The sequence below is a fragment of the Globicephala melas genome, chromosome 12, assembly GCF_963455315.2.
Source record: "Globicephala melas chromosome 12, mGloMel1.2, whole genome shotgun sequence".
In the NCBI taxonomy this organism is placed as follows: domain Eukaryota; kingdom Metazoa; phylum Chordata; class Mammalia; order Artiodactyla; family Delphinidae; genus Globicephala; species Globicephala melas.
In genome coordinates, this window is record NC_083325.1 from 20,329,354 (window position 1) to 20,351,009 (window position 21,656).

General features: G+C 39.6%; 1 protein-coding gene across 2 annotated transcripts in view; it reads right to left on the minus strand.

The window, feature by feature from the left end:
• Nucleotides 1–21,656, minus strand: part of CTNNA2 (catenin alpha 2) — a 1,193,101-nt gene that overhangs the window by 768,562 nt on the left and 402,883 nt on the right. The window lies entirely within an intron of this gene.

Here is a 21,656-nt window from a genome sequence, read left to right on the forward strand (position 1 = left end):
AATATTTTCAAATTCATAAAAAAATATTTACCATTTTCAGGAAGGTTCTAGAACACAACTAGAAAAGAGAAAGAACTAAATGGTATTAAATTAGGAAGGAGAAGATAAAACTATGTATGTCTGATTGCAGATGTTATAACTGCTAGCAGAAAAAAATGAGAATCAACCAAAAATTTATTGCAAATTTTTTAAAAATTCATGAAAGCACTTGTATTTATATGCAAAATCAATTGCCTTCATATATACAAGAACTAACCAATTTGAAAGAGCAAAATTACAATAACAGGAATTGCAAAACAAAACACACAGGAAAACACACTTTAGATGTCAACTAGATACGATAAGAAATGTGCTAAAGAAAGATGAATCGTGCAGGCACACACTCTGAGCACAGGGCAGAGCTGGAACTGGGATGCACACCCTCTCGCTCCAGAGTCTCTGATTTGGCTACTACACTGTGTTTCCCACTGGTATCTTTCTGCATGCGTGATGCTGGTCAACACGAAGAAGTCAATGGAACAGCTATTTCTCCATCTCAGACACTAAAGTAGTAGTAGTACTGTACATGATTCTTTCTACTTTAAGAGGGTATGGAAAACAGTGAACAATGATCAGGAATAGGGACTTCCCTGGTGGCACAGTGGTTGAGAATCCGCCTGCCAATGCAGGGGACACGGGTTCAATCCCTGGCCCAGGAAGATCCCACATGCTGTGGGCCACAGCTACTGAAGCCCGCATACCTAGAGCCTGTGCTCCAAAACAAGAGAAGCCACCACAATGAGAAGCCCATGCACCGCAATGAAGACTAGCCCCCGCTCGCCACAACTAGAGGAAGCCGGCACACAGCAACAAAGACCCAACGCAGCCAAAAATAAATAAATAAATTTATTTTTAAAAAATGAGCAGAGATAAAAGCTCTTAAAATGCTACTTTATCCTACTTTTCATTTGTTATCTGTCTCAAGCTGGCCAGCAGACATTATAATATACTTTTTCTACCAAGAAGGAAAACACAAATATCTGTTAATCTTTCTTGAGCTACAAATTAACCATCTTAAAGCTGAACTTTGTACCTAACTATACTAAAAGCAGTAACTTAGCATGACTGGCATAAGATCAGGAGCATAAAAGTAATATATTACAATATTTAATTACAGTTATGCCAGTAGAAAGGCTCTAGCACACTCATAATGTCTAATGGAGTGGTTTCATACCCACAGATTTAAGTTCCCAAGATTTTCAGTGCACAGCTGAGGAAGGTGGAGTGTTTTTCTTCAGTAGCCAAGAAACTGCTTGTTAAAGACTGGGAGAAAGTCTTATTTATTATCTTTAGATCTTCTGGCTTTCAGTGTTAATTAAACCCTTTAGAGAACTACTTAGTCATCTCAAATGTACACAGAATTTTCAAAATGCCAGAAAGGATAACAAAGAAAACCGATTTAATCAATGGTTTTCCCAAATCTAATCTTATAAACATGGAAAAAGCAAATGCTAGTGGTATGAGCAAGTCCTGTGGTCTTCTTCGCTCTTTGTGACAACCCTGTAAGATAAATGTGCCCTGGGTTTTTACTACCTTCATAGTTCAAGGTGGCAACTAAGGAAAATAATAAATTGTGCTGTTGTACCTCATAAACACCAGACCCTCACCACCTGCTGTCCAACATAGCTATTTCGAATCAAACAAGCAGAAGAAAGAATAAATGCCAACATTCCCTTCTGCAGCCATTCACTTTCATTTTTTAAAGATGGCAAAAAAAAGTTCTCAAAGAGGCAGGTAACATTAGTTAAAGTCATTCTTCTAAAGGAATATGTCATTGTGATCTGGAGTAATTAAAGCAATGCAAATCAGAAAGCCAAAATGATGTGCATGTTTAAGTGAGGGAATATTTCTCTTTAATTATTCTGAGATTTTCCTAGAATAGGCAACAATGTACATGTCTTTACTTCCTTTCTTTTGCACCTTTATCATCACCCCATCCTCCTATTTACCTCTGCGTATTTAAATTGTGTACTTTGTCTTGTCTTGGGGTATAACTGGATAAGTTTTATGTTTCACTGATAAAATAGTCCTTCCTTCCTTCCTCTATTTCCCAGGTACAGAGTTCAGAAGTCCTTCTGTTTCTTGCTGCATGAAGAAGTCCAAAGACATGTGGTCTGGAGAGAACAGTGCCCCAGTCTGGGTGAACCTTGAAAATGACTGAGCCTGCCCAGAGAACGGTAAGCTTTGGTCCAGCTCAGAGCATCCTGCTTCCTTGGCATTGTCCAAATGGTCTAGGTCACAGAGGTTACAGAGAGTTCCAGCAGGCCCAAGATTTGTAAAGGCTTTTAATTGTATTCATTGTATTATTTTGCTGCACTGATAAAATTCCAAACAAAGCAGACAAATGAACAAGTCCAGGCAGTACCTATTGATTAACTATTCACCAGTGTTATTTTTTAAATGTCTGTTATCCAGCTTAAAATATTTGACTAGTAACGCCTGAGGCAGTCTCTCCCAGTCTCCCATTAAAATGCCTATAGATAGAGAGGGAAAAAGGAATTTTATAACCCTGAAAATTGAGAATGAAAGACATCTACTGACAATGAAGCATGATCATAATTCTGGCTCTGAATGCTTTAAACACTTCTTTTAAAGATTGAAGTCTGAGATAAAAGCATAAATCAAGGCCATTTTAATAAATTAATTGAGGTGTCTAAATCAAAAGCGTGTTATCTGTTTGGTTTTAAACATTTATTCTCCCTGTAGTATATCAAAAATTAACACAGATACATTTTCATCTTTTTCATTCTTTGTCAAGCTCTTCCCAGTGAGAATCTTTCTATCTGTACGTAAAAAGTTTTTCATGGGCTAATTGGGGTAACATTTGAAATGGAAAATACTAAAGGTATTGGGTTTTAATCATCTATTTTTTCTTAAGCTACAGAGAAACTCTAACCCGCATTTTTGGATTTGCCTTAATTTTTAAAATTGCATTCTAAAATCAATTATTTACTCCTTCTTCTCAGGATTATATTTAAAGATAAACTAATTATACCATTTATAATATACTTAAGATATTATTTGTAATTAAACAGTTCAGTTTAATTGGAAATAAATGACAAAGATAATGACTTGATAATTACACAGCACTTTTTATTCTTAGATATTTGATTTTTTTTAAAGAGAAATCTATCTAAGCCCACATTAATTTCATTTAAGAAGAGAATCTGATATTTAGCAAGACAGAGTTATTTATTTGCCAAAGTAATGGATAAAAAAACTGTGTGAGGAAGTCCAGCTGTGGACTCTTCCTACTGGATGCTTTGATCTAGTGGAAGCTGGTTTCATTTTGCCTAATTCGATCATCTATGTGTGTTGCTGAGTTGTTGTGGGCATTTCATAAGCACAGCCTAAAGCTCTGACAAGAACAGTAGTTAACAACGAATCACAGTAAAGCAGAGCAAAGGTAATTATCCTCAGCTTTACACTGTGGATTGATCAGAAAGCAAGTGTCCAAACTGCATTTAATCAAACTGAGCCTTTAGAGGGTTGAAGAAAGAAAACTGATTTTACTCTTTGGCTGAAAACACAGCCATATAATCACTTCACTCTCCTTAATTCTCTACATTGTTGACCCTCTTTTTTACCCAGTCTCCCTCCTCTTTGACCTCTGTGTGGTACTTAATACAATTTACCATCCACTCCTTAAATTAATCCTCACCTGCGCTTAAGGAAACCCTGCTTTACTGTGGGTCTCCTTAAACCTCTCTGACGGCTCCTTCTTTCATTCCTTCCCTAGTTCTTCTTCCGTGATTTACACGAGGAGCTGGCATATCTCAAGGTCCAGCCCCTTGTCCTCAGGAGTCCTCTTAATACTCTCTTTCTTGGAGAGCTCTCCCACCCCATGCCTTAGCCATCACCTAGTCATGAACAAGAACTCAAATTCCATGTCCAGTCTCGACTCTCTTGAGGCCCAGGCCCCTCTCTCTAGCTATACACCCACCATTGCCAGCTGGACGTCCAATCATCACCCCAAGTATAACATGTGAACTCTTCATCTTCTTCCAAAGACTAAACCCTCATTTCTATGGAGGAAAAACAAGCAGGAGGGAAACGGGAATCGATAAATCTCACTTCATCCTCCTAGTGCACTGAGAAATTAGAACCCATGAGGAATCCTCGCTTGACAAAGGAATGAAGTGTTGCTCACACAGGGTAGGCGGCTTGCTAAAGACTACACAGTAAAAAGCTTGAGGAGTCTTTCTGGCTCCCAAGCCCCTGTGCTTGCAGCCTCATTCTCTCAGGCACTTTTGTTGAAAGATCAAGCATCTTTGTAATCTATAACCAGGTATAACATGGTACAGAGGTGGACAGCTTGGATTAGAATCCTGGCTCCAACTCCTTCAAGCTGTGACTTCTAGGCTGAGCAGATTGCTTAAATGATGAGGGTCTTAATTTCCTTATTTGTAAAATAGGAATAACAGCAGTATCTATATTATAGAGTTGCTGAGAAAACTAAATAAGATAATATATGTAAAGAGCTTAAAATACTATAGGGCACATAGAAGTAATAAATTTTAACAATGAAGTCATTTAAAATAACTCTTTTTAATGTAATACTTTATATTTCCACTGTTATTCCATCCTCCACCTTTTATTCAGGCCATCATCATCTCCCATTTGCTCAGTAATCAAAACTCTAAATTGACCTTTTTTGTACAACTTATTTTTCCTAAGAGATCATTCTTAAAATTCTGTTTAATCATTCCACCCCACTAGCCCAAAACCTTCAATGGCTAGTAAACTACCTATGATCACCAACTACCTGACAACGTATAGATGCTGCTAATCTTACCTGGTGGTTCTCCAATTCCATTTTCATCATTCCTTTTGTAAGATATGTCAAAGTCCCCAATAGAACTGAGCAATCGGTTGCATTTTTCATCTAACCCTCAGAACTGGGATGTCATTTTCAGCAAGTACAACCTAAAGAAATATAAGTTCATATCCATTCACTTCAAGTTTCAGATCCCTGGCCTTCAAGATTCTCCCCAATCTGACACCAGTATCTGCCTCTCAAATGTCATCTCCCAGGACTCTCCTCAGGAACCCTTGGCTCAAGCCAAAGTGGTCCCTGACTGCCTCACCCCACCCCCTATGCTTCGTGGGTACTGTGGTATTAATTTTTCTCTATTGAATATTTCAGTACCTTCCACCCTGTTGCTTCTCTGAAGCCCATGTTGACCCTACACAGGGCAGACTGTCTTCATCTCTCTGTGTACAAGGCTCTCTCCCTTAAGCCCCATTACAGAACTCCTTGTCATTTATCATCCAGCTTACACATTTAGCTCTTGTCTGATATTACCATGCATCGTTAGTGGTGTCTGGGTGTGTGTGTGTGTGTGTGTGTGTGTGTGTGTGTGTGTGTGTGTGTGTGTGTGTGTGTGTGTGTGTGTGTGTGTGTGTGTGTGTGAGAGAGAGAGAGAGAGAGAGAGAGAGAGAGATCTAGACAGAGAGACAGAGATAGAGAGAGACAGAGGATTGGGAAGAGATCACCAATTGGGATGCTTTTCTTACATCTTGGTATCTTCTACTATGGCACTCAGCTGAGTGCTTTGCACATAAGTAGTTGACAAATATCTGCTGATTAACAGACTGAGGTTTCCTGAACAAATATGTCCTTTCTCCAACTTTTATCAAAAGGCTTCTGGAACACAATAGGGCACCCGAGTGAATCTAGTATTTGGAGGTGAATACATGTGGGGGGCCCTTCAGTTAGGTATGCATATTTTGGTCTACCTCATTATTTGATGTGGCTCAGTGAGCTTGAGATTCAGAATTATTGGGGCAGGGGCACATCACTTATCATGATGACAAATGTTAGTTCTGCTTTCAGTGTGAGGCAGACTAGCTGAGGCTGCCACATCTTTTGCTTGGCAAACTGCTATTGTAAAATCCTTGATCCTGATCCATCAAAAAAGGAACTATTTTAAGTTTCCATACAGTGTAAACTAAACCAACAGGTATTCACAATGTGTGCATGTACGTATAGAGTACGTATATATGTAAACAGGAGAGTGTTACTGAAAGCAGCTGTGTCGTAGAAATAAACATTCCACAAACATTTGAAAGTCTCATATGAATATCTGATTAAACCAGGGTCAGTAAACAATGGCTCATGAGCCAGATTAGGCCTGCTATCCATTTTTGTATGGTTTACAAGCTAAGAATGATGTTTTTAAATAGTTGAAAAAAACCATGGGCCTACCAACATGCTACATTTCTGTCTAAAATCCTCTCCTTAATTATATCCTTAAATAGTAAAAAAGATAAGCAACCAGAGAAAAACAATCAAGACATGACATGAACCCAATAATCTAGCAACTGAATAATTAGTTACTGGATTATCAATGCTTTAAATTTTTCTAAGTTTAATAATAGGAGGAACAAACTTCTTATCCTCCAAATTCGTTACACTCTATGTCTGTGGTTTGGAATGTTAAATTATCCATTTAAAACAGAAAGTCAATTTATATTTCTCAGAAGCAATTATGACTTAATTGCCGTTATCAACCTAATAAATTACTAGGTGATTTCCACAAACTGGTTATACACTCAAATTTCATGTCTGATGAAAGAATAATTATATCAATATTCTGCAAATATGAAAAGGAAATTGGTTCATTGGCCACAAGGGAAATGCATACACCTTGAGTGTAAACTCATCTATCTTTTTCTGTCTATTTTTAAGCAGGCAAATTAAGATGGGAAAGAAAGAGTTTGTGTCTCACAGGAATAATGTGCAATATGTTAATTGCTTTTCAAGAAACAGCATGGCTTGAAAAATATTCTTTGTGCTAAATGAGGATGTCATGTTCTCCCCTGAACTCTGTATTTTGATGTACATCTGTTGATGATAATTGAAATCATATAGAGTCTTTGTATGACACCGGAACACAGACACCTGAAAAGGGTTAACCCAACCAAGAAGATAATGGATGCCCATTGGAACAGAATAGAATGTTTATGAAGGCATGCCACGTCTCCTGTGGGGAAGTTGATGTGGCATCAGTCCGGAAGGCTGGGAAGACATTATGGGTGGATATTAGAGAGTCACTAAGATCAAAACAATGAGCATATTCACTTTTGTATCCATTGAACAAACACTTATTTTTTGCTCACCATATGGATGAAAGTATTAATGAGAGAGACCTGGTCTCTGTCCTTCTAGTGCTCACATTTGTATACACAGAACTGGAAACAGAATAATACACTTACTATTAATATACACAAAGTATAATAGTAACATAAAAGGAATAGTGGCTTAGTTATTGGGAGAATTAGGGACAGTTTCAAAAAATAAAGCACCTTGCTAAGAATGAATATAAATTTATTATGTTAAAAAAAAGGCAAGAGCTCATCAGGAGATCACCTGAGGCCAGATTAAAGGAATGCAGGTCCTGCACACACCCTGATCCTTATCAGCAACCCGGCCCTTGAACCATTGCTATAAAACTCCTCACCAGGGCTTCCCACGTGGCGCAGTGGTAGAGAGTCCGCCTGCCGATGCAGAGGACACGGGTTCGTGCCCCAGTCCAGGAAGATTCCACATGCCGCGGAGCAGCTGGGCCCGTGAGCCATGGCCGCTGAGCCTGCGCGTCCGGAGCCTGTGCTCCGTAACGGGGGAGGCCACAACAGTGAGAGGCCCGCGTACCGCAAAAAAAAAAAAAAAATAAGGCAAGAAGTTCAGACAGCGGAAATATCATGAGAGGGAATGTGTGAATGAAAAAGCAATCATACAACTGAAGAACAATACATAGTTAATTATGACAGAACTTAGAATGGAAAGTAAGAAAAAGAAGGATCTGAGATGAAAGAGGTAGTTAGGGTTCTACTGAAATGATCTGATGCCATGCTAAGAACTTTAAAGTTTATCCTGAAGATGGAATTTCACTGGTAAAAAAAAAAAAACATAATACCTGATTTCCATTTTGGAAAAGCTACTCCAGCAGAGGTGATGGAATGTAGGGGGAAGTGAGGAAGTTATTTCAATGATTCAGCCACAATATGGGCCTGAATAAACCGTGGTCGTAAACACAAAGGTGAGAGAGCTGAGTCAAGAGTTGTAAAAGGAACTGAATTCACAGGATTTCAAGATTAACTGGAGAGGAAAGTGGAGAAGACTCTCAGTTTTCTGGATTGAATGACCACATTCATAAAAGTCATGCCTTTATCTAAAACAAGAACTACAAAAAGAAAGGTTAGGCTTGACAGAGGAAAAGCGCTAGATTTAGTTTGATAACATTTTAGATGTTTAGAAATAATCCCAATTAACATGTCATATATCCAGATGGACACAGGTCTGGACCTCCAGAGAGAAGTTGGGACCAGAGAAACAGATGTGCGGTACATGGGATACCAACCATCAGGCCCTCTAAGCCCTTTAGTGAGAATCAAACAGGGTAAAGAATACAACTCTAGGGATAAACCTCATTTAGGTGGCTGGAAAGAGAAGCAAGCCCAGGAGATGGAGATGTAATGAATGGTCCAAGAGGCAAGAAAAAAAAAAAAGCAAAATAGAGTCATTCTTGAAACTTAAAGGATGTGACCTTGAGGAAGAAGCAGTTTAAGGAAAGAGATGCCTTAGCATGACAACAGTTACCTGGAAAGTTAAACCTCCACAAGTGACAACTTTTTAAGGCAGATGGCTTGATGACTTGATGACTTTTATTTAAGTAAACCAAAATCCAAGATATATTGGTATATATTTATACCTAAGAGCTAAAGCACAGTGCAAGGTCAATGACACATTATTACTGTTGTCGGTGTTATCAACAATTTTGCACCATCAATACCCTTCCACCGTCCTGAATGTAAATAAGTTTCAACAGTAATTATAACCCTTTAACTAAACTGACTGACTCATTTTGCCTCCTCTGCTCTCCAGCAGATACTGTCACTCATTTCTTCTTTCTTCCATTCAACAAATGTTTCTTGAGGGCTTACTTTGTACCAGACTGTATTAAGCACCAAAAGTAGTTACTATCACTTTTTTTTAATGAGACACATTTTAAAAAAATATGAATTAAAACACATGAAACACATGGGCATTTGCCGCTTTTTACTGTTCATGAAAACTCCATGTGGAAAGTCATGGACTTCTTGAAAGACAGAAGTCCTGTTACTTCTGAGGAAACTGCCATCTAAGGAAGTGCAGCTCTGTTAGCCTTCTTGCCTCAATAAGTGCTATCCACCTGTGTTTGCAGTCCTAGCGGTTAGTATGCTCCTCTTGGTCTCAATTCATTTAGGCTCTTTCACTTTATCTATATTGCTATCTTCTTTACACCACTGAGACTCCTTCTTCTACCCGTTACCTCCCAATCTCCACCCGCTCCAGGATCCAGCAATATAAAAATGACTGGCCCACCTCGCCTACCACTTATCTCTGTTCTGCACATGCAGCCTGTGTAAGGCCTGCGTTACACGTCAGCAGGTCTCAACTGAATGAGTTTAGACTAGTAACACTGTACGTGGTTTCGCGATAGTTATTTATCTCTTAGAGTCCTCTATTCTACTCTAGCCTGGCAGCAGTTAAGTGATAAGGAAATTAACCTTGGGAGGAGCTTCAAGGTGGCGGAAGAGTAAGATGTGGAGATCACCTTCCTCCCCACAGATACATCAGAAATACATCTACATGTGGAACAACTCCTACAGAACACCTACTGAACGCTGGCAGAAGACCTCAGACCTCCCCAAAAGCAAGAAACTCCCCACGTACCTGGGTAGGGCAAAAGAAAAAAGAATAAACAGAGACAAAAGGATAGGGATGGGACCTGCACCAGTGGGAGGGAGCTGTGAAGGAGGAAAGGTTTCCAAACACTAGGAAGCCACTTTGCAGGCGGAGACTGCGGGTGGCGGAGGGGGAAAGCTTCGGAGCCGCCCGCAGAGAGCACAGCCACAGGGGTGCGGAGGGCAAAGCGGAGAGATTCCCGCACAGAGGACCAGTGCCGACTGGCACTCACCAGCTTGAGAGGCTTGTCTGCCCACCTGCCTGGGCGGGCGGGGCTGGGAGCTGAGCCTTGGGCTTCGGTCAGAGCACAGGGAGAGGACTGGGGTTGGCGGCGTGAACACAGCCTGCAGGGGGTTAGTGCACCATGGCTAGCTGGCAGGGAGTCCGGGGAAAAGTCTGGAGCTGCCGAAGAGGCAAGAGACTTCTTCTACCTTCTTTGTTTCCTGGTGCGCGAGGAGAGGGGATTAAGAGCGCTGTTTAAAGGAGCTCCAGACACGGGCGCGAGCCGTGGCTAAAAGCGTGGACCTCAGAGACGGGCATGAGACGCTAAGGCTGCAGCTGCCACCGCCAAGAAGCCTGAGTGCGAGCAAAGGTCAATATCCACACACCCCCTTCCAGGGAGCCTGTGTAGCTCACCACTGCCAGGGTCCCGGGATCCAGGGAAAACTTCCCCGGGAGAACGCACGGCGCGCCTCAAGCTGGTGCAACGTCACGCTGGCCTCTGCCGCCGCAGGCTCGCCCTGCACTCCGTGCCCTCCCCTCCCCCCGGTCTGAGTGAGCCAGAGTACCCAAAGCAGCTGCTCCTTTAACCCCGTACTGTCTGAGCGAAAAACAGACACCCTCCAGCGACCTACACGCAAAGCCGGGGCCAAATCCAAAGCTGAGCCGCTGGAGCTGTGCGAACAAAGAAGAGAAAGGGAAATCTCTCCCAGCAGCCTCAGGAGCAGCGGATTAAAGCTCCACAATCAACTTGATGTACCCTGCATCTGTGGAATACCTGAATAGACAAGGAATCATCCCAAATGGAGGAGGTGGACTTTGAGGGCAAGATTTATTATTTTTCCCCTTTTCCTCTTTTTGTGAGTGTGTATGTGTATGCTTCTGTGTGAGATATTGACTGTATAGCTTTGCTTCCACCATTTGTCCTAGGGTTCTACCCGTCCGTTTTTTTTTTTTTGTTTTTTCTTTAAAAAAAATTTTTTTTTCTTAATAATTATTTTTTATTTTAATAACTTTATTTTAATTTACTTTGTTTTATTTTATTTTATCTTCTTTCTTTCTTTCTTTCCTTCATTCCCTCCTCCTTCCTCCCTCCCACCCTCCCTTCTTCCTTCCTTCCTTCCTTCCTTCCTTCCTTCCTTCCTTCCTTTCTTTCTTTCTTTCTTTCTTCCTTCCTTTCTTTCTTTCTTTCTTTCTTCTCCCTTTTAATCTGAGCCGTGTGGATGAAAGGCTCTTGGTGCTGCAGCCAGGAGTCAGTGCTGTGCCTCTGAGGTGGCAGAGCCAACTTCAGGACACTGGTCCACAAGAGACCTCCCAGCTCTGCATAATATCAAATGGCGAAAATCTCCCAGAGACCTCCATCTCAACACCAGCACCCAGCTTCACTCAACGACCAGCAAGCTACAGTGCAGGACACCCTATGCCAAACAACTAGCAAGACAGGAACACAACCCCACCCATTAGCAGAGAGGCTGCCTAAAATCATAATAAGGCCACAGACACCCCAAAACACACCATCAGATGTGGACCTGCCCCCTAGAAAGACAAGATCCAGCCTCATCCACCAGAACACAGGCACTAGCCCCCTCCACCAGGAAGCCTACACAAACCACTTAACCAATTATAGCCACTGGGGAAAGACACCCAAAACAATGGGATGTAAGAACCTGCAGCCTGCAAAAAGGAGACCCCAAACACAGTAAGATAAGCAAAATGAGAAGACAGAAAAACACAGCAGATGAAGGAGCAAGATAAAAACCCACCAGACCTAACAAACGAAGAGGAAATAGGCAGTCTACCTGAAAAATAATTCAGAATGATAGTAAAGATAGTAAAATCTTGGAAATAGAATAGACAAAATGCAAGAAACATTTAACAAGGAACTAAAAGAACTAAAGATGAAAAAAGCAACGATGAACAACACAATAAATGAAATTAAATATACTCTGGAGGGGATCAATAGCAGAATAACTGAGGCAGAAGAACGGATAAGTGACCTGGAAGATAAAATAGTGGAAATAACTACTGCAGAGCAGAATAAAGAAAAAAAGAATGAAAAGAACTGAGGACAGTCTCAGAGACCTCTGGAACAACATTAAATGCACCAATATTCGAATTATAGGGTTTCCAGAAGAAGAAGAGGAAAAGAAAGCGACTGAGAAGATATTTGAAGAGATTATAGTTGAAAACTTCCCTAATATGGGAGAGGAAATAATTAATCAAGTCCAGGAAGCACAGAGAGTCCCATACAAGATAAATCCAAGGAGAAATACGCCAAGACATATTAATCAAACTGTCAAAAATTAAATACAAAGAAAACATATTAAAAGCAGCAAGGGAAAAACAACAAATAACACACAAGGGAATCCCCATAAGGTTAACAGCTGATCTTTCAGCAGAAACTCTGCAAGCCAGAAGGTACTGGCAGGACATATTTAAAGTGATGAAGGAGAAAAAACTGTAACCAAGATTACCCTACCCAGCAAGGATCTCATTCAGATTGGATGGAGAAATTAAAACCTTTATGACAAGCAAAAGCTGAGAGAGTTCAGCACCACCAAACCAGCTTTACAACAAATGCTAAAGGAACTTCTCTAGGCAAGAAACACAAGAGAAGGAAAAGACCTACAATAACGAACCCAAAACAATTTAGAAAATGGGAATAGGAACATACATATTGATAATTACCTTAAATGTAAATGGACTAAACGCTCCCACCAAAAGACACAGATTGGCTGAATGGGTACAAAAACAAGACCCATATATATGCTGTCTACAAGAGACCCACTTCAGACCTAGAGACACATACAGACTAAAAGTAAGGGGATGGAAAAAGCTATTCCATGCAAATGGAAACCAAAAGAAAGCTGGAGTAGCAATTCTCATATCAGACAAAATAGACTTTAAAATAAAGACTATTACAAGAGACAAAGAAGGACACTACATAATGATCAAGGGGTCAATCCAAGAAGAAGATATAACAATTGTAAACATTTATGCTCCCAACATAGGAGCACCTCAATACATAAGGCAAATACTAACAGCCATTAAAGGGGAAATTGACAGTAACACAATCATAGTAGGGGACTTTAACACCCCACTTTCACCAATGGACAGATCATCCAAAATGAAAATAAATAAGGAAACACAAGCTTTAAATGATACACTAAACAAGATGGAATTAATTGATATTTATAGGACATTCTATCCAAAAACAACAGAATACACATTTTTCTCAAGTGCTCATGGAACATGCTCCAGGACAGATCATATTTTGGGTCACAAATCAAGCCTTGGTAAATTTAAGAAAATTGAAATTGTATCAAATATCTTTTCCGACCACAACGCTATGAGACTAGATATCAATTACAGGAAAAGATCTGTAAAAAATACAAACACATGGAGGCTAAACAATACACTACTTAATAACAAAGTGATCACTGAAGAAAACACAGAGGAAATAAAAAAAAATACCTAGAAACGAATGACAATGGAGACACGACGACCCAAAAGCTATGGGATGCAGCAAAAGCAGTTCTAAGAGGGAAGTTTATAGCAATACAATCCTATCTTAAGAAACAGAATACATCTCGAATAAACAACCTAACCTTGCACCTAAAGCAATTAGAGAAAGAACAAAAACACCCCATAGTTAGCAGAAGGAAAGAAATCATAAAGATCAGATCAGAAATAAATGAAAAAGAAATGAAGGAAACGATAGCAGAGATCAATAAAACTAAAAGCTCGTTCTTTGAGAAGATAAATAAAATTGATAAACCATTAGCCAGACTCATCAAGAAAAAAAGGGAGAAGACTCCAATTAATAGAATTAGAAATGAAAATGTAGAAGTAACAACTGACACTGCAGAAATACAAAAGATCATGAGAGATCACTACAAGCAACTCTATGCCAATAAAATGGACAACCTGGAAGAAATGGACAAATTCTTAGAAATGCATAAGCTGCCAAGACTGAATCAGGAAGAAATAGAAAATATGAACAGACCAATCACAAGCACTGAAATTGAAACTGTGATTAAAAATCTTCCAACAAACAAAAGCCCAGGACCAGATGGCTTTACAGGCGAATTCTATCAAACTTTTAGAGAAGAGCTAACACCTATCCTTCTCAAACTCTTCCAAAATACAGCAGAGGGAGGAACATTCCCAAATTCATTCTACGAGGCCACCATCACCTTGATACCAAAACCAGACAAGGATGTCACCAAGAAAGAAAACTAAAGGCCAAAATCATTGATGAACACAGATGCAAAAATCCTCAACAAAATACTAGCAAACAGAATCCAACAGCACATTAAAAGGATCATACACCATGATCAAGTGGGGTTTATTCCAGGAATGCAAGGATTCTTCAATATACACAAAGCAATCAATGTGATAACACCATATTAACAAATTGAAGGAGAAAAACCATATGATCATCTCAATAGATGCAGAGAAAGCTTTCAACAAAATTCAACACCCATTTATGATCAAAACCCTGCAGAAAGTAGGCATAGAGGGAACTTTCCTCAACATCATAAAGGCCATATATAACAAACCCACAGCCAATATCGTCCTCAATGGTGAAACACTGAAAGCATTTCCACTAACATAAGGAACAAGACAAGGTTGCCCACTCTCACCACAGTTATTCAACATAGTTTTGGAAGTTTTAGCCACAGCAATCAGAGAAGAAAAGGAAATAAAAGGAATCCAAATAGGAAAAGAAGAAGTAAAGCTGTCACTGCAGATGACATGATACTATACATAGAGAATCTGAAAGATGCTACCAGAAAACTACTAGAGCTAATTAATGAATTTGGTAAAGTAGCAGGATACAAAATTAATGCACAGAAATGTCTGGCATTCTTGTACACTAACGATGAAAAATCTAAAAGTGAAATCAAGAAAACACTCCCATTAACCATTGCAACAAAAAGAATAAAATATCTAGGAATAAACCTATCTAAGGAGACAAAAGACCTGTATGCAGAAAATTATAAGACACTGATGAAAGAAATTAAAGATGATACAAACCGATGGAGAGATATACCATGTTCTTGGATTGGAAGAATCAACATTGTGAAAATGACTCTACTACCCAAAGTAATAAACAGATTCATTGCAATTCCTATCAAACTACCACTGGCATTTTTCACAGAACTAGAACAAAAAATTTCACAATTTGTATGGAAACACAGAAGACCCCGAATAGCCAAAGCAATGTTGAGAACGAAAAATGGAGCTGGAGGAATCAGGCTCCCTGACTTCAGACTATACTACAATGCTACAGTAATCAAGACAGTATGGTACTTGCACAAAAACAGAAAGATAGATCAATGGAACAGGATAGAAAGCCCAGAGATAAACCCAGGCACATATGGTCATCTTATCCTTGATAAAGGAGGCAGGAATGTACAGTGGAGAAAGGACAGCCTCTTCAATAAGTGGTGCTGGGAAAACTGGACAGGTACATATAAAAGTATGAGATTAGATCACTCCGTAACACCATACACAAAAATAAGCTCAAAATGGATTAAAGACCTAAATGTAAGGCCAGAAACTATCAAACTCTTAGAGGAAAACATAGGCAGAACACTCTATAACATAAATCACAGCAAGATCCTTTTTGACCCACCTCCTAGTGAAATGGAAATAAAAACAAAAATAAACACATGGGACCTAATGAAACTTCAAAGCTTTTGCACAGCAAAGGAAACCATAAACAAGCACAAAAGACAACCCTCAGAATGGGAGAAAATATTTGCAAATGAAGCAACTGACAAAGGATTAATCTCCAAACCTTACAAGCAGCCCATGCAGCTCAATAACAAAAAAAACAAAAAACCCAATCCAAAAATGGGCAGAAGACCTAAATAGACATTTCTCCAAAGAAGATATACAGACTTCCAACAAACACATGAAAGAATGCTCAACATCATTAATCATTAGGGAAATGTAAATCAAAACTACAATGAGATATCACCTCACACCAGTCAGAACAGCCATCATCAAAAAATCTAGAAACAATAAATGCTGGAGAGAGTGTAGAGAAAATGGAACACTCTTGCACTGCTGGAGGGAATGTGAATTGGTACAGCCATTATGGAGAACAGTATGGAGGTTCCTTAAAAAACTACAAATAGAAATACCATATGACCCAGCAATCCCATTACTGGACATGTACCCTGAGAAAACCTTAATTCAAAAAGAGTCATGTACCAAAATGTTCATTGCAGCTCTATTTACAATAGACCAGAGATGGAAACAACCTAAGTGTCCATCATCGGATGAATGGATAAAGAAGAAGTGGCACATATATACAATGGAATATTACTCAGCCATAAAAAGAAACGAAATTGAGCTATTTGTAATGAGGTGGATGGACCTAGAGTCTGTCATACAGAGTGAAGTAAGTCAGAAAGAGAAAGACAAATATCGTATGCTAACACATATATATGGAATTTAAGAAAAAAAATGTCATGAAGAACCTATGGGTAAGACAGGAATAAAGACATAGACCTACTAGAGAATGGACTTGAGGATATGGGGAAGGGGAAGAGGAAGCTGAGACAAAGCGAGAGAGAGGCATGGACATATATACACTAACAAACGTAAGGTAGATAGCTAGTGGGAAGCAGCCGCATGCACAGGGATATTGACTCGGTGCTTTGTGACCGCCTGGAGGGGTGGGATAGGGAGGGTGGGAGGCAGGGAGACGCAAGAGGGAAGAGATATGGGAACATATGTATATGTATAACTGATTCACTTTGTTATAAAGCAGAAACTAACACACCATTTTAAAGCAGTTATACCCCAATAAAGATGTTAAAAAAAAAAAGAAAAGAAAACAAAAAACTACAAGTCAAACTACCATATGACCCAGCAATACCATTACTGGACATACACCCTGAGAAAACCTTAATTCAAAAAGAGTCATGTACCCAAATGTTCATTGCAGCTCTATTTACAATAGCCCAAAGATGGAAACAACCTAAGTGTCCATCATCGGATGAATGAATAAAGAAGATGTGGCACATATATACAATGGAATATTACTCAGCCATAAAAAGAAACGAAATTGAGCTATTTGTAATGAGGTGGATGGACCTAGAGTCTGTCATACAGAGTGAAGTAAGTCAGAAAGAGAAAGACAAATATTGTATGCTAACACATATATATGGAATTTAAGAAAAAGAAAATGTCATGAAGAACCTAGGGGTAAGACAGGAATAAAGACACAGACCTACTAGAGAATGGACTTGAGGATATGGGAAGGGGGAAGGGTAAGCTGTGACAAAGCGAGAGAGTGGCATGGACATATATACACTACCAAACGTAAAATAGATAGCTAGTGGGAAGCAGGTGCATAGCACAGGGAGATCAGCTCGGTGCTTTGTCACCACCTAGAGGGGTGGGATAGGGAGGGTGGGAGGGAAGGAGATGCAAGAGCGAAGAGATATGGGAACACATGTATACGTATAATTGATTCACTTTGTTATAAAGCAGAAAGTAAGACACCATTGTAAACCAATTATACTCCAATAAAGATGTATATATATATATATATACACATATACATATATATTATACGATGATCCACTGGGAACAAACTTAAGTCTATTTAATGTTGTTTTTTTTTGTTTGTTTGTTTGTTTAACACTAAAATTGAGAATACATGGGCATGGATTAGTCAAACTTAGATAAATGATTACTTTATTTAACCATCTAGTTTTAAGGACACAATTTTTCATGGTAATTACTGTGTGAAGTCAATATCTGGGGAGATTTTGTTGTAACTACAGCCCTCCATTAAATTAATAAGTTTTTGAACTAGTCAAACTAGTCAATTTATGGGTGCTCTGATGTCACCCCTCTTATAAATCTGTAATTCTTTTTTCGCGGGCCTCTCACTCTTGTGGCCTCTCCCGTTGCGGAGCACAGGCTCCAGATGCACAGGCTCAGCAGCTATGGCTCACGGGCCCAGCCACTCCACGGCATGTGGGGTCTTCCAGGACCGGGGCACGAACCCGCGTCCCCTGCATCAGCAGGTGGACTCTCAACCACTGCACCACCAGGGAAGCCCAAATCTGTAATTCTTAATGGAAATAATTTGGGAGAGATCCTCTACTGTTTGTCTGGGCGTGTGTGTGTGTGTGTGTGTGTGTGTAAAATAAGGTTGCCTTTAACCATTTAAAAATAAAGAGTTTGTGTGCCTGGGAGAGACAGAGAGAGATGACAAATGACACAGCAAATGGAGAAAAATACTAAGCATAGGTAAATCTAGGTAAAGAATATGTGGTATTCTTTATTTTTATATTTGCAACGTGTCTGCAAACAGAGTTATAAATTTTTTCAAGCAAAATATTTTTCTAAATTAAGGAATATTAGTGAGAGAAAGCTTGGGAAATGAGAAATACAGGGGAAAAATACTCATAGTCACTGCTACCTAAAGAAAATATCTGGGAGATATTCAGGTTTTTTTGGGTATTTTCACTACAAATTTGGTTTTTCATATCTCCTTACTGCATAAATAAGATCTTAGGTGCTAGAATGTTACTATTAAGTCTGCCTTTGCCTTGTGTCACTTCAGGTTCATTTTCTGCTCCATATTTTAAAAGTGAATCTGGTATGTAGGCTTGAGAGAATCTGGAAATAAAAACAGCCTGCATCCACATGCCAAAGGGCTGCTACACTCTGCGGGGTCAGTGACAGATAAAGTACATTATCTTTTCCAACCTTAGAGATCTTCTCCTCCTTCAGATATCCCCAAATGTCATCTTCAAATCTGTGACAGGTCTTTGTAAAAAAAAAAAAATTGTTCTGCAGAAAACTTTTTTTCTGATTGGTGATGTTTTTGTGCTTAAAGACTGTGCCAAGCCCTCAGTGATCAGAATAAGCTGAAGAAGCATTATGGAAGATGCTATTAAGTTATTTTCAAACAGAGAGATGCACATATATGTTTCTAGTGCTTTCAGAGGAGCAACCGAAGCAGGGACCTGGGAAACAAGCAGTGTCGGCTCCAGAATTTCCTCCTAGGACAGTTTTAGGAGAGGGAAACTGGTTGGGAGTAAGACAGGACCTGCCTGGAGGCTGCATTTGCACAGTGAGCATATTCTTCTACTTAGATTGTGTGATTATTGGGGTATCTTTAGGGAGTTGATGGAGATGGTAATGATAACACCTCCCACCCCATTCTTCGCCAATACAGCTGAAATCAAAAGACTTGTATTCCTCCTTTGGTTATGAGAATAATTACTTGTGTTGAGTTTGAGCAAAATGTTTGATCTCTCTGGAAATCACTTCTTACATTTATAAATTGGCTTATATGGACTAGACCGGAACAAAGGGACTTTTAGTACTATTAATCTTTGATTTTCTGAATTAGAAATCCCTGTATTAGAAATTTCTATATTAGAAATTCTCTCTGACCTGTAAGTTTATATTCTAGTCTGGGAAATATAGGTCCATCCTCAATCTAGAACATGGGGAAGTCTTACTCCTCTCCACAACTGAGAATCCTGGAAAATTTCAAGAGAATATTAGTGATAGAAAAGCTGAGCATTAATCAAAGGTAGGATTCAACACTGTCTTTTCACACTGCTTTATTTTTCCCTAGTTTTCGTATTACATCTTTAAAACAAGTGGCGTGTCTTGCTAATTAATTGTGCTGAAAAGATATCATGTTGTAAAAGAACACGTTAGAAAAGTGATAAATTCGTTTACACTGTGGTCCCTGGGGAGAGAAGGAACCATCATTTCATCCTCTCTCCCCACCCCTTTCTCTCAGTCGCCTCTCTTCCTTCCAGGTGTACTATGAGCATCTCAGAGACCCCCAGACCTGAAGAAATCGGACGCTTAATGTGAAGCGAAAGGTGGCTTTCACTACATCAGAAGCCAGTAAAGCAAAGAGAATTTCCAAATAAACACAATGAGAAAACTTACACGCTCAGTGTTAGCGCGGGACGTACAAGTTCTCACTTTAAGACTCATCCTTCAGCCAGGTGGTTATTTAATCTCTGCTTGGGTTTTTCCCCTGTGATGCAGAATTGGCCACCTTTCAAGATTGCTTATGCTTTGGCAACATGGATGCAACTAGAGATGATCATACTAAGTGAAGTCAGAAAGAGAAAGACAAATGTCATATGATATCACTTATATGTGGAATCTAAAATATGACACAAATGAACTTATCTATGAAACAGAAACAGACTCACTGATATAGACCTAAAGGATGGACTTGTGGTTGCCAAGGGGGAAGGGGGTGGGTGAGGGACGGACTGGGAGGTTGGGGTTAGCAGACACAAACTATTGCATATAGAATGGAGAAATAATAAGGTCCTACTGTAGAGCACAGGGAACTATATACTATATCCTATGATAAACCATAATAGAAAAGAATATAAAAAGAACATATATATATACACATATATATATATCTGAATGACTTTGCTGTACAGCAGAAATTAACACAACACTATTAAACAACTATACATCAATAAAAAATACTAATAATTTTTTTTTTTTTTTAAAGATTGCTTGGGCTTCCCTGGTGGCACAGTTGTTGGGAGTCCGCCTGCCGATACAAGGGACATGGGTTCGTGCCCTGGTCCGGGAAGATCTCACATGCTGCGGAGCGGCTGGGCCCGTGAGCCATGGTCGCTGAGCCTGCGCGTCCGGAGCCTGTGCTACACAACGGGAGAGGCCACAACAGTGAGAGGCCCGCGTACCGTACCGCAAAAAAAAAAAAAAAAGATTGCTTATGCTCTGGTCAAACCTTCTTTGGAGGCTGTTGTGCATGATGGTGTAGATATGGCCGCAGAAGAGTGAATGGTATTACTGTATCTATAACTACTGTCAAGTGACATTAACAATTTTTCGATCAGGTACTGATCCCTAAGACTTTTCTAGGAAACAGCTTTAACACTAACTTTGGGTAGAAGATGTCTGGCTGACATTTCTGTTAAGAGAGGTAGGAGAAAAAGGTAATAACTAGCCTACCATGGATTAGGCACCTATGAATGTTCATCCCATAAAATTACTATCACAATCTTGAGGAGTCAACATTATTACCCCATTTTATAGATTCAGAAGCAGAGGCATAGAAGGAAGAGTTCTGTGGCTGGATTCAGACACGAGCTTGTTTTGTTTGCCCTACACCATGATGTCATATTGTCCACCAGCGTGACTAGCGTAACCAGGAGGATGAACACGGGACTAATGCCCTCAGTTACATCAGCTGCCTGCAATTTTTTCTGCCACACGTGCATCCATGGGTAACCATTTCCCTACCGCCTTAGCTCAATGAATGTGTGGAATAAGAACAAAACAGGGTATCAGAGAACATTTGGAGAAATGAACAATGGGACTCAATAGGTTGTAGTAAAGTTTCCCGAACATGCTGCTGGAGAAGTTCGGGAAGTATGTTAAGGAATTTGTTTGATGAGAAATCCAAATGAGTGTTTTAGGAAGAGCTGTGTGTGTGTGAGTGTGTAGTTCACCACAGAATCAAACTAAATCTTAAAAATGAGTACCAAGTACATCCTCATTACTGTACCATAGGAAACACACAAGAAGGGGAAGGTATAATTCTGGAGGGCTAAGTACAGACAAGCACTCTAACACAAGAAATCATAAAAAAATAAGACCAAGGAGGTGAGCATTT